This window comes from Montipora capricornis, chromosome 3 (genome assembly GCF_036669925.1).
Source record: "Montipora capricornis isolate CH-2021 chromosome 3, ASM3666992v2, whole genome shotgun sequence".
NCBI classification, from domain to species: Eukaryota; Metazoa; Cnidaria; class Anthozoa; order Scleractinia; family Acroporidae; genus Montipora; species Montipora capricornis.
The window spans coordinates 20,284,326-20,299,557 of record NC_090885.1 but is presented as its reverse complement, the minus strand read 5'-3'; positions in this window follow the sequence as shown (position 1 = coordinate 20,299,557).

Below are 15,232 nucleotides of genomic sequence, written 5' to 3'. Positions count from 1 at the left end.
CCATCCCGCCAACCTCCTTTTCTCTTCTTGTGTTTCGAGCTTTTAACTTTAAGCCCTTTTCACAAGCTGGCAATATTTCGTTAATTACCGTTACTTTTGGTCGTTTAACAGACTTACCAGTTAATAACGGAAATATGCAATTATAGTCGTGTTACGTCACGCATGAGCATCCTGAATTGAACGTTTGAAAGTCAATGGAAACACGAAAGAGGTTATTATTTCAGCCTCTCGCTTTACCATAGGTTTCGTTGCTCAATGGCGATTTGTGTGTAGGGTAGATTGAAAGTGTGCAGTTGACACGTCACAAAACAGTTGAGATATTCATTATTCAATAAAAAAAGTTCTTCTGATGTTTATTTCTTATTCCATAGGGAATCATTGTTTTTTCCCTATCATCGTTTCGTAAAACAATAAAATGTGCTGGTAGTATGACTAGCTTCTCTCGAGAACATTTTTTTCTGTATTTTTCTGCTCTGAAAACACAACTTGATGATTTTAAAAAATGCAGAATGAATGAAACATTATGCGATACAAAGGTATCGATGTTGTCGCAAGGTCTTCATGTGTTGAATATGGTTTTCACTCACGTGATCAACGTCTTTTCAACGAAAACGAAACAATACGTTTGTGTAACAACAAAGTTCAATTTCTGGAGGATTGGGTCGGGACACCAACGTCAGTGGCCGCCATTTCTTTGTTTTGGGACACCGTAACGTCATGTGAAAGCCAAGAATACAACAGGCAAATTCTGTCGTAAGATTTAAGATCACGTGACCGATAGATCAGACATTCGGGGTAATATCGTGCGCAAAGAAATTGTTAAGTTCATTGATTACTATATATTATCTCTATCTCTATCAATTTTGTTCATCAGTAATCTTACAGTTGTGTCATAATAGGGTTATGGATCGCGTTGTTTCAACCGCTGCAATTCGAGTCTTCATGAGCTAATAGGCCAACTAGCTATGCATCTGCATAGATTGCACCATGGGCCGTGTTGAAGATTGGTTGACGCTAACGATTGGTTGAGAAGTAGGGATGAATTTGACGGTTTCCTGCCTACTCCTCATAATTTTGCAAGTGTTGTTCCATATTATTTCACGGAAACTGAGACTGGCTGCACACTCGTCCTTCTCAAAAAACCAGTTGGTAAAACTGATTTCGGGCGTGTACCTCTATACTAGTGTCTAAGGAAAGCTACGCAATGACAGAACCTGGCGTTTGTTTCACACCACCCACAATCTGTATTGCGCGAATAGAGTGTTTTGACGTGACGTCATGGCAACCATGTTGGTGTTCCTAAACAATGGAACGGCGGCAATGTTGGTGTACCCAATTAATCCTCTGGGAATTGAGCTCTAATTTTATGCAAACGTGTTCTTTTGTTTCGGTGAAAAACAAGGTACTGATCAGGTGAGTGAAAACACTCTATACAACTGATCAAGCTTCAAGCTAGTGTAGAACCAAACAAGCAATGAATTGAATAGTTTCTTAAGAACAGGGACGCCTCTTGTCACGTGTTGTTTGAGAAAAAGTGCTGCGGAAACCTACTGAAGACTTCGCTTAAAAATCCTGAAATGTTCAATACCAATATCCAATAACGCAGCACACGCTTGTTACCTACATACTGAACAGAAGGAAGTGTTTCTCTTCTACTAGCTATTGTATCAAGAGGGACAATTGAAGGAACAATCTCTAGTCTGAACTACAGCAGGAACTGAAACCCTTAAATAAGCAACAGCCTAAGAAAGGATAAAAACGCACCAATTTCCCCAAACCACAATGCTACCTATACACAGCAAGTCGTCACTAGCACCTGATGACGACCAAAACGTCACGATCCACGATCGTATTATGACACTATAGTGAGACGTGATTAATTCAATTATTATTTCGAACAACGACAATGAGCATCTTTCATAATGTCATAGCCATTTCGGTTGGTGGACGTAAGGTGTGGTTTTTAACGTACTTTGTTTAATGTATAATGTTCAATCTATTCCTTTTTCACCTCTATTATATCGATATCTCTAGTTGTCTCTTTTTTTATCTCTGTTAAGTTAAGAAGCTATTGTAGTTGTAGTTCCATCATATGCACCATTATGGAGCAAAAGACCTGTAGATTGAAGCAAGCGAAAGGCAGTATGGAAAAAACCACCGAAACTTTAAGTTTTGCAAGTTCCAGCTGAATATATTCCACCCACATCTCGAAAATTTGTTCTCTTTCTTATCAAGGAAGACAGAGATCTCTTCTCAAATTCGCTTTTGTCATATTTGCGTCCTTCTTTGAAGATTATTCTCCCTTTCACCGTTCCCTCTTGAAAATCTTGTTCCTTTTTCTCCTGCCGAATATACCGACATCTTGAATTCCTTCTTCATCTAAATTCTGCTCTGAGGGTACCTTTCGGGAATCGTCCAAGTAGAAATCGTCTTCGTCTTCATCTTCATCATGCTCTCCATCATTAAGTTGGTCGTCAGAATCTCTGTCTTTGGCATTGTCATTATCAATTGATTCGGAATTGTCGTCATCAGGTTCTCGCAAGACCTCTTCCGTTTCGGAATTTTCGTCCGTGGGCTCGCGAACAGAATTGCTTTCGTCATCTTCGTCTTCCTTTTCTTTTTCGTCTTCTTCCTGCCTACTTATCTCTTGTTTTTCGGAAATAGCGTCCTCGTCATTCTCTAAACTTTCGTTTTCAAGTTCGTCATTCATGGGTTTCAACACATTAACCAGACTTCCTTTCTCGTTCTCCTCTTCTTCTTGATCACTTGCACTCGTGGTATTCGTCGAGTGGGTAGTTAACGCATTAATCAGACTTTCTTTGTCGCTCTCTCCTTCTTCTTCTTCTTCTTCATCGCTTGCACTCGTGTTCGTCGAGTGGGCAATTAACGCATTAATCAGACTTTCATTCTCGCTCTCTCCTCCTTCTTCGTCATCGCTTGCACTCGTGGTATTCGCAATAATTAGACTTCCGTTCTCGCTCTCCCCTTCGTCGTCATCGCTTGCACTTGTGGTATTCGTCGAGTTGGCAGTTAGTAGGGTAAGAGGGGAAGCATCTGATCTTTTCAGTTCTTGTTCTTCATCGTCGATTAAGTCATCAGCGTTTATATTTTGGTCGTCATATCTGTTGTTGTGCTCTTTGACAAAGGATGAATCCCGAGTGTCGCTCAAATGAGTGGTAGTCAGATGTTCGTTTGCAGCCTCAGTCGGCCTTTCGTTAAACATTGCAGTGACATTATTGAGTTGTTGAAGCGTATGTATCCTAGAGGACTTCTCTTCGTCTCCGACATCGTTAATTAGATCACCAGGGTCTTCGTTTCCGTGATCGTATTTATTGTTGTTCTCCTCGTCAAGAGACGATACCTTTGATTCTTGGGTTGTATTTGTAATGGTGGTAAAATGTTCATTCGTAGCTTCTGGTGGATTTTCGTCTAAGTGGTCTAGATGTTTGTGCTGTTTGATAAGACCCATGTTAATGTTGGAATGAACGTTTAGTTTCTTGATGGAGACTTGATCTGATTTGCTTGGTTCTGGAACATTGTTTATGAGATCATCTCTGCTTGTGCTTTCGTGATCATATCCGTCTTTGTTATTCTTGACTTTGTTGGGAAAGAAAGTACTTTTCGAGTCTTGAGTACTGTTTATGAGGGTGCCAACATGTTTGTCTCTGTTCTCAGCCCTTCCGTTGAACTTTTCGAAATACTTGTGTTTCTTGGCCGCATTTATCTTAGTACTGAGACCAGTGCTCATTGGCTTCAAATAAGCTTTTTTTAATTTCTTGTGTTCTAAGACATCGTTAATCGTATCATAAGCCTTTTTCAAACTATTGTCGTTAAAACCGTTTCCATCGAACGTCGATGGCCTGGAGTCATAAGCAGATTTATTCAAAATGATTGTGTAACGCTCATTTTCATTTGCGCGGCTGGTGGTGTTCAATTTATTGAAATGGGTCTTCTGTGAAGTTTCGACTTCTTTCTTAAGCTTGCCCTGCTGGTGATCAGATTTAGCCTTCGTACTCCTCGAATCAGTTTTCTGACGCAAAGCCAATAATTTTTTGTATTTTAGGTAATCGTTCATTGTATCCCACTCGTCAATTGTCGATTGTTTTGAGCTTTGAGTTTTGTTTAAGTTGATAGCAAAATGTCCTCTTCTGTTGTAAGGTTTTTCCAACTTTGGGTCCATGTCTTCAGTACGGTCTTCGGCTTTTTTCCTAGAAGCACGGGTGTCATTAAATGATTTCCTGTATTTTTGGTCATGGTCAATCGTATTGTCCTCGTCAAAAGTCCAGTGTTCTGAGCCTTCGGTTTTGTTTAAGTTGTCAGTAAAACGTTCCCTTGAATTTCCAGGCGTTCGTAAATTTGTCTCGATGTCTTCATTAACATTTCGCCATTTTTCTCGTATTCCATTTGGCACGTGAAAATTGCCAACTCCTTCTTTTTGCCTTTGTTTCTTTAAGAGTCGAGGAGACTTTCCAAGGTTTTCTTTGGTATTTTTTAATGCAGCCAATCGGTCAGGCCTCGCCTTTCGCTTGCCATTTCTGTTATCACAGCATTCGTCATTGCACTGCATATAGCAATCCATTATTGATTGCTGGCTGCAATAGATCGGACATGTAGATGAATACGGATCTGTAATGGTTGGCATCGACTGCACAGTTGCTGGGTGTGACAAAGTGTAGGGGTTGGAAGAGTAAGGCGGAGGAGCAGGTGCAGGATATCCTGGGTAGAGGCCGTAGCTTGGAGACTGCAAGTATTGAGTGGCGGCACAGGTGTGCTTGTTGTGATTGCACGAGTTGTAGCAGTAGTCGCCGGCTTTACCTAAACGGAAATAAATAAAATCTCTTATTTCTTGAAATTTTGATTTTTTTCATAGGCGGCACCCGTGTTGTTATAGGGTTGGGTTCGATATTTTTCTTTGGTGTTTTTTTTTTCTAAGCAATCCTTTGAGAACTTGCAAGTGGTGCAGATCAGCTGTGAAATTTAGAGGACTTAAAAGTGCTTTGAAAATGCGCAGCATATTGCAGGTCGACCACAGTGTGTGGACTGATAATCTTTCTCTTAATTAAAGCTTCTTTATAGTTTATAAACCTCCTTTTCTTAAGGGTTTCTTTACTTAGCGATAGAGGTACATTCGTTCATTTGTCGTACATTCTAGGGTAATTCAAACAATGAATCAGTTGCTAAAGGTTTTTGACATTTGTGTACAATTTTTTAACTGTTTGAATATTAAAGGAAGAAGGCATGAAGTAAGGGACCTGTCGAAGTTCACTTACCTGTTTTTCCTGGGACCTTATCTGTTAAAAACAACAGTACAAAACCGTACTTAGATTAAAAACTCGCAACAATATAACACCATTATAGATATGAGACTATTCATCAGGACATCAAGCCCCATCGAAGATATTGAGCGCAAATTCTTTATATTGTTTGCACTTGGTATTTGGTAAATTCATCTCCATTTAACGAGGCGTCGAGAATGAGGAGCTTGGATGAAGGCGCCGCCCGGATAAAACAACACGGTGAATGCGCGTCACGCAAGTACTGACTTCCTGGAATAACCATGGCAACCTGCCAGCAGAGCCTTTCTTAACTGAACGAGAAAGAAGGACTCTCCAGAAATCGTGTTTAGTCTTTATTGAGTGTGCGCAAGCCTTTACGTGGAGAACGTTCCAAACCAAGGTCAACTCTTGATCGTACTCCTAGACGCCATATTGATTTTCGTACTGAAGGCTCGATTTTGACCTTCGCTTTGTCAAAAATATGATGCGCGAGCTGCCTAAACCGGTTTGACTGGAGTGACTCGCCAAGAAACTTGGGCTTCAGCGACTTAAAAAGCTTGCTCGTACTCTGGTGAGTTTTACAGAGGCTCTGCTCGCAGGGTGTAACCATGGATGACGGGTCAGAAAAGAAGAAAGCAAAGAACATAAAAGGTAACACTGAAACACGCGAGACAATGGACCTAATACGCAAGGGGAAAAGTGTCATGAGATTTCAATAAGCTGGCTATTGAATTCTACACGAACAAAAGTAGGAGGTTCCGCAGTGTAACGATCATTTTTCATTGCTGCCAACAAAAAATGAAAATTATTACCCTGAAAGTCCGCTCTGTTCTTTTGTTCGCACACAATTTGAAACAAGCATATAAATATACAGGATTAGGGCTTGCTATGAAGTTGCGTCTTATATAATATATCCACAGCAAACGTCGGTATTCAGATCTTGATACTCTTAGCGAAGCCACAGCCTCTGATTAAATTGTTGAAACACTTTGCAATACCTTGCCCTTTCACGATGTTGTTTTGGCAAATGGGCTCAGAGTACGCCGCGAGAGCTTCAGATCTGTAAGATCGTGTACTGTTCCAAGGAATTTTGTCACAGACTGCAGTTTTGCTTTACCTGGCTTGTCGATATCCATGCTCAGAATTTTTTCCGAACCACGAAGAAACTTCTGGAATCTGAGAGTTGGGTCTGCGTTGAAGGACCTAAACTGTACTTTTATTGATATTCCCAATCCAGCAGGTCTGTTGAAACAAGAAAGAGAGTGTCTCAAATTACACTCTTTTTTATAACAACGTCTAATTTTGGTGGTGAGCATGAACGCTCTTGTTTTTATTTTGCGGTTTAAGCCTGAAAACGTTCTTAACTTTTTTTTTTAAGTTGTGTGGTATACTGCAAACCGAGTTGTCCTTCAGTGTATCATACAATAAGAAAACCTCATTGTTATTGTTTAAAAATGCCCTTACTCCGTTACCTTTATCTTATACTACTCACGAAAACAAAATATCAAATAAGCAAAATATAGAAGTTGTTAACTGACTCTCAGCCTTGGTATGTTCTTAGTATGTTCCTAAAATTGAGTTTATCTCATTCTAAACGTAATTTTAAAAAAGGCTCTTATAAAAAAGAGTTTACGGCATTAAACTGGAAACAATATCGCGGGGTAGGTTAATAGTGATTGATTCCAGTTTGTTGTCAAATACCTCTATTGTCACCGATAGTTTTCAAGTGAAATCAAGCTGGCTATGTAGTGTACAAAATGGTTTCCCTCTTTTCATGCAAAACTGCGCAATCATTTTCAGGTCTTTGGTACCCTATCGTGGCCGTCTTATATTGCAAAAATGTCGTTACTTCAATGCGGCTGTGAAATTGATAACTGAATAAGTTGGAAAAAAAGTTGGAAGGTCATTTCTGAACGGATTGACTGGGATTTTCTTACCTTCCTTGGAAAGCGACTGCTCTGTTGAATGCAAAGAAAGAAAAACATCAATAGCAGGATGGATACTCGTCTAGTTATTATATATCTTAACATTTTCCGCTTCCATAGCCAGCAAGGAAGTCTGGATTCGATGGACACGTACAAAATGAGCTCATATTTTGTATTTAACTGCCTTTCTGTGTTCTTAAGAAGAATAGATTAGAGGACACTTTGCGACGTCTTTTAGAAAGGTCATGCTTCTGAACATATTTTTGTTCAATATATAACCTTTTGAATTAAATGATGATATAACAACTCGATTAACAAGATTGCAAATAGTTACCTTACGTCCTTAACGGTAGCATTTCGAAAACCTCCTTTGGCCTGTCCTGATTGCCGTGTGAATATTTCTTTGAACTAAAACAGAGGGCAAAACAACTGCTTATTTTTATACCTCGGTAGGGCCGGTGCTTTATCGTGTCGTTAAGATATACATTTGTTGATAGAGATGCATTCGTTTGCATGGACTTACAGTTATTCTGATGCCGTTAAGCAGATCCCTGTACGCTTTGGAGTTCTTATCCTTGTAACTTGGATTCCAACGAAATTTTTTGAACAAAATCTCGGTTCTGTAAGTTGATTTGCCTTTTGGAAAAAGATAAAAGCAAAGCAAAAATTAAAAGCAAGTTATAAAACAGATTTTTCTCAACCAAGCGGTCGAATTCTGCAGACTTTGTCGTTCGGTACTCCTGTTAGTGCGCTTTGTGCAGTCAATACTCCGTTGCAACAAAATTTTCCACACCGCTGGTGTTCTTTCTTAGATTAAGCAAAAAAAAAAAAGTAGTACTGGGTAAGAGTGGCCACAGAGGTCCAAGTCGGGAGGTCGTATTGCAAGTCACGTGCTTGGGACTTGGGATTCTGGATTGATATTTCTCGCGTAAATTGAAAAGTCAATTCATATAAATGCTATTTGTGGACCTTGAGGGAACACCTTACGCTCCCTTTCCCGTTGACTGTCCATTGGAAAATTACTAGACAGGGTATACCCTCCTAAAGATCGATCGTGCCTCTTAGTAATTAGCCATACTTAACCAAAGTAATACGAGATTTCAGCAACTTTGTTACCCGACCTATTTCCACAGAATATTGCCAAGTGTCAGCGTGGTTATGATGATGATATATATCAAAATTCTTCAACAAGAATGACGAGGGACGCATCAATTATTTTTTGTATAACATATATATAGCTCAGATATGGTAGTTATTTGAAGCAGCTGATCCCATCGTCTCCGGGCTGTAGGCATGGTAAACAAAGTCATTGGCTCAGGTCAAGTGAATATAAGGTATAAGAGCAGATTCCCTGTATTTGGCCCTGTTCGGATGAAAATTATCTTATATCTGTCATTAGCTCTGATTCATACTGCGTAGTTATTTCAAAGACGACATCTGATTTGTCAGTTGGTGTGAAAGTGGACCGCACGGTCAACAACAGATAAAAACAACCGTTAAAACACGAGCGAAATCAATAAATGTATTTAAAATGATTATCATGATACGGCACAGGGATTCGGTCTGTTACCCCATATGGTATTCGCTTGCTCAGGGTTTCTTACCTTCAACAGGAGTTCTGCATGTATAGGGGATCTGTTCACTACAGGGTCTGTCTTCCCAGCAACCCTCAGGCTTTTCAACGCTCCACGCCACACAGTTCTCCGTCCGACCGCCATTAGCGTTCACCGGTACACAGGTGCCATGTTTGAATTTCAAGCCATCGAACCACTTGAAGCGCCCTTCGTACAAATTATCGTGCAAACCTGCAAAAAAAGGGGAAAGGAGAAAAAGCAAATTAACAGATATCTCAATCAGGGACAAGAGTGTCAAACATTTTAAGAAAATAAACCGTTTCTAGTACAGAAGCGTTGTTACATGACTCAAAATAAAACATCAGTCCATCAATAACTACCTCTCCTCCATTTCAATGTTGAGAAACGCTTCATGGACAATGTTACGTGGTTGCAACAAAAGGGGGACGGAAGCGAAACAGTAAGACAAGGTAATGAGGAATTCGAGCATGGGATGAAAACGACTCTTTTTCGGGGGTGACTCCATTCATTTTATCTATCATTGTAGACTTCGCCTACTTCTTACAAAACTGAACGTATGAATTTTTAGAGAGAATTATGATTTTGCTTTCAACACAGAACCCATAGAAATTGTAAACTTGGTTTCCAAGTTATTATTTGCAATGATTGCATGCTTTCCTATTAGTAATGTAAGAATTGGGGGACGCCTCGAAAGTTTAAAATGGCGTGTCTAGCTTGGCCTTAAATGGTTGAAATGGCTTGGAAACAAAACCTTTGGTCAATTCTTTAAACTTTTCTTGAAGGAGCATGACTTTTGCCCATTTTTCATGCCCAGACAAAATAAAAGCCTCAATTCGAGCCAAAATCTCCAGCGGGCGCGTGCTGCCTCTAGGGAATGAATTCATGGCTTCATTATCGCCCAATGAGTGACCGCTGAACAAACGGTCAGTAGACACATACCAACAAAACAACCGACAAATAAGTGAACGACTCAGATGTGGCAAGTCTGTATCGAGTATCGAACTTGGTGGTCATGACACAATTATCTGTTATGACATAAGCTATCTCATACCAATCCAGGTCTTCACAGTAGATCCCGCTCTCCTTTGCAAATCACGCACAAACTTTTCTTCTTCGCCGTTTCGAATCGATGCCAAGGTGGCATTTTCTCTGGCGCATCGCACAAGTGCCTCATCCCAGGTCACAGCCGTTGGCACGTACTTAAAGCAAGATGTTTTCAATCGGGAGTAGCCAGTCGGGCAGTCCGCTGAAAGGAATTAAAGAAAGAGAACTGCTGCCAGGGCAACGCACATACATTAATTTATGTTAAAAATGACAAGATGCCTACTAAGACTAATGTAGACTAAGCCCAACACAAGTATTTGTGTATAAATCTGACAGGTGACGAGACAAATTGATTGTGGTGTAAAGCGTATTGCAGCCTGCGCGGATTGAATTTTGAATGTCGCGTCCAAATTTTGGACGCAAAATACTGATTGGTTGAAATTAAATTACTGGGCATGGTAAGGTCACCACTGACAAGCTCCGATAACAAGAATGAGAAAATTGTAGAATGATTCGATTGAACTATAACTTCACATAATTAAAGGTCGAGTAACACCATGCAATGGCGGCTTCTCTGCTGGAAGGAAAGGAAGTTCGAATTCTATCTCTGTTACCCACAGAATTCGGGAAAAGTCTTATTTTCCAACTGGTTTTCGTAGCGACCAAAATACGATTGCGACTTCGTGTCACCGTGGTAGTATCCTGTCCTGTCCAAAGCACTATCGCTGATCGCATTTGGACAGAAACTTGGGCCTTTCGGCTGCCTCAGTTGCTGATTTAACGATAAAAGAACCCTACACGATTTTAGCAAATATTTGGTTAAGCCTTTAAGGCGGCTCCGGGAATGAATGTTCGATCTCCTGGTAACTCCTCAATACTCCAATACACTTGAAAACAAAATATTCCAATTTTCAAATTATCGAATCCTGTAATCACAAATACTCGATAAATCTAATTTGAAATAAAATGGTGTAGGTATTAGAATATGTTTTGTATCTGTCTGGTATTGCAGTGTGATGTAGTATTTGTATTGTGTACATGTCATTAAAATAAATAAAAAAGATAACTCCGATTTCCTTTGCCGAGATTTGGCAGTAGTTGTGGTGGACGAGTCTCACATAGTGGAGATGTGGACAAGGAAAATGCATTTCTCTATTAGTCGTATTACGATTCCCGTCGTTTCATGTTTGTGTGCTAAATTTTTCCCTGACGAACAAAACACATTTTGCAAACTATTTCTATTAGAATTAAAACACTTCTTTTATAGCAATAGTTTCTTTTGTTTCAGTATTTCTCATTAACGGTGCTTCATAAGCGTTTTAAAACACGTTTTGAAGTTGGTCGACAACAATATCGCTTCCGTGACCACTGAATGAGTGCTCGAGCCCGTGCGCAACTTCGTACAAGGATAACAAGACAACAAGACATACATGTTACAAAATGAAGCCATCGTGACGGTTGCTCACGTAAGCGAAGAAACTTCAATCAAATTCATGTTCTTGTTTGACGTAGCGTAATCGTTGATTTACAAAGGTGATCTGGAAAAACAATTAACGGTTTTCTTTTTCTGCGAGAGCTTACCTTTGTCACTTGCCTCCATGACAACTGTGTAAACAAAGCGAAATACTTTATTTAGCCCGATTGAAGGAAACGAGAACTTGTGAAACAAGGTTCTAGGTTGAAGGGAATTAAGCTTCGAAGGTTATTCTTTTGGAATGTGATAATCAGTGCTAACTTTCAATTGCTTCGTTATTAAGGCTTTTGCTAAATTACTTGATCCAATGAAGGGTTTTCCTAGCCTCTGTCACAGCTGTGTGAAAGCTCTCTGACAGAAGACGAACAGTGACACTCGAGTCTTTCAGAACCTTCTTTTTTTCTGTGATCCAATGGGGAACCTCAAGGGCGAACAATTTTTTTTTTCTTAACTTTGAATTCTTGAGGAGATTAAAATATTCAGTTTGCTAATATGCGCTTTGAAAGCTGTACCTTTTAGTGGTGGCACGTTCTCTCTGACGTTATTTGAATCCAGTAGCGTGATGTAGACCACAACGAAGTATGTCCCACCAGAACCCTTTGCGATCCCAACTCCCGCTCGTGTGCTAGCCTTCCAAATCATGTTTACAAAAGGCAAAGCTTGACCCTCAGCTTTCGGATAGCACCATGAAAAGTACTTCATTGTAATGTACCAGGATATAACACACGTGCGATCAAGAGTTGCTTCGGGACCAGTATACTTGCAAAAATTCGCACTGTATCGGTAAATTGGAACTTTGTCTTTGCTATTTTCCTTCATGTATGTGTTGGCCGCGTTTTCTGCAGCTTTCTGAACGACGTCATCGACAAGTAATGGCCCAGAAGCGTGCATATGACGAAATACGTTGATGTATGTCAGGACATCCCTCTGTAGTGTCGCTAAAAAGAGTTAACAAAGCAGTATTCACCGAAGTGGAGGTGGTTAGTGGTGAGTATATCTGTTGTCGGTCTAATCCGTTCTCAGGTTGAATCCGTTTTACCTGCACTCTACCTAGTTTAAAGCAGTTATAAACCCCCCCCCCCCCCCCGCCCCCCCGCCCCCCACCTACGGCATAACGGACTGAAAACACCTATACCTATACCTTACCTCAAGCTCTGTCTTAGGTATCTCAACCCATCTTCTTAATGCTTCGTATCATCTTATCGGTTTCTGTACTCATACACTTATCCATTCACTCTCAACATTACATAGTAAGGGAATACACAACTGCACTTACCGGTGGTACTCCAGTTCTACAGTCCTGTGTCTTCACTCCACTGCACTACAGCCACGATCATGCTCAACCCAACGCAGTTCTTTTCATTACTAATCGTAAACTGACCTTAATTTTTCTCTGGGCTTAATTTAGTTTAATTTAGGCTTAATTTAGTGTCTTCAATTCATCTTAGTGCGCATTCTAACCAAGGTAAAAATGGATTCAACCTGAGAACGGATATTACTGGCAACATATCCACCACTAGCCACCGTCGACTCTGAGGTGAATAGTTCCTTTAGTATATACTAAAACAATGAGATAATGCAGAACAAAAAGATGATATTAACTTATTTATTTCTGTAACGATAACATTATTTTCGGGCGCAAATCCCACGCGAGTTGCTCGGAGGTGAATACCAAAGGACTTCGGAATTTGAGTAGCCAATCAGAGCCCGCCTTATCCTGCTTATCGTCCAATTTCAAATTACGAAAGAAGTAAACATAAAATCACATTGTGCAATATGATTTGTTTACTAGTTTTTGTTTATGTAATGTGCTACTTGTAATGTGCTAGTTGAGAGGTTGAAAGGACTGAGGGATTCTAAATTGCGAACTCCGTAACACCGGTCGGATGCTTAAGCTTTAGGGCAATGAACTACTGATGCACGGCGACTCATGAAACAAGTAAAAATAGGTATTCAGTGACTGCGTGTGGACACTACTACAGAAAAGAATTAAGTGAATTTTGATGTCTTTTTTGCGGATGATCGTGACTGAGGGAGGACTGAGTGGATGGATTCATAGGCAAGATTGATGAATGATGATAAAAAGGATGCGGTTAGGGCGGGGTAGTATAACGTAAGGTGTTCGAAGAGTGATAATGGAAAATCGACAGTGTACAAATGTCATAAATGTTTGAAAATCCAGGTCAACGAGAGCTTTCGACTTGGCATACGCTGATTCTGGATTTTTCCACTCAAGCAGAGCACTGATATTTCACGAGATTTAATATGCGACGTCGAATAATTTTTATATCGCCAACTATTTACAAGGAACGAAGACCAATAAGAGAGTATCAGGTGACATTGCGCGAACGGTAAAAACAATATACTTATACGCTGAAAATGGGCTTATATTTGATGAATCCTACCTTTGATACGGGTGGCCAACAGATTTGTTCCCAGGAAGAGGAATAGGAAGATGTTCATTGCTTTATCTATATGTGTTAAGCTGCAATGCAACCAAAATTAAACCCTATTTTAACTGCTTCTCGATGTGTTCTTGCAATTATAATCTGCACATGTGAATATTCTGTGACCTCTTATTACTGCAGATTGCTGATAAGTAATTCGATTTAACGTTTTATCTCACTATCTTGCTTTCTTTCAATAATCTTGATTTCACTTTGCTTGTACCCCGGCAAGAAGAGTTCTATTCATAAACAAATGTAAAGTGGCTTTCCAAAGTCAGCAGCGGAAACTGAACATATTTTGCCAGTAGCCATTGATTTTGGCTGCAGAGGGGCGGGCATTTAACATGTGGTTTATATATACTTATTTATAATTATCATTTATCTTGTGGTATATGCATACACGGTATGTTTCAACGCAGTCAAACCTTTTCCTATTTGAGACAAACACTAAAATCGAAAGTTCTCATTTCTGGTCAACCAGTTTGCTGGTCATAGTTTTAATATATCCCTTTATTAATGTTAGAACTACCTAACAGATATTCATCAAAGATGGTAAAATTAGCGAGGACAATGGGAACTGACCCGGTGGTAAACTCAAACTTAAACTCGTGTTTCTCATAGGTTATGACGATCACCTTTCAACTCTCCTCAGTGAGTTCAATATTCAACGTAGCACTACAGCTTTTGCTTCCACCCAGGTATTAAAGATACTGATTCCGGTTTTGATTTTAAAAAGGAGGTCATCAGTATAACTTTCACGATTGCACGATAATTAAAGCCTGGTTGAAGACTAAAATTTGACAAAACTTGTTTTCTTACCCTGATCATAAAATACTATTGTGACGACAAGCAAGGCATCTAGTAGCCAAGGCCAGTGTCGCTTTCATAACAACAATTCCGCGACGGAAAATTATACGGTCGCCATGCCAGATACTTTTCCTTAACAGCCATTAAAGAGAAAACTTCAAGATCGAAAACTTTTTTTTCAATAAATTAATAACGTAGAATTGTCTTTTGTTTACTAGCTGGGATTTTGAAACAATGATTCTTCACTTAAATGGTAAACAAACTCTTTTCCGGTAATTCTTGTCAAGATTTTGCGAGAGGCATTTTATATCCAACCTCCAAATCACTCCTATACTATTTGTTTTACCATTTGGTATGATGTTTCTCGACAATGTAACAAATTTGTTCAACGAACTTCCGTTAAAGCTTTTTTATAATTTGAGTGTCAGCTCTGTACGACCAGAAAATGGCTGTTCAACCGGCTTTTCACCAGCTCTTGTTTTAATAACAGAGAGGCACCCTGGGTCACTTCCTTTTTTTTCCGGCTTCCGAAATCAGAGATGTGTCACGGTATCTGATCAGTGAAACAGACCAATGTATATCTGGAAAGAGATTTTATGCCTTTCAAGAACCTGAAAAAAGCAGTGTATTTTAAAATGCGTCTTGATGAATAGTTTTTGATGAA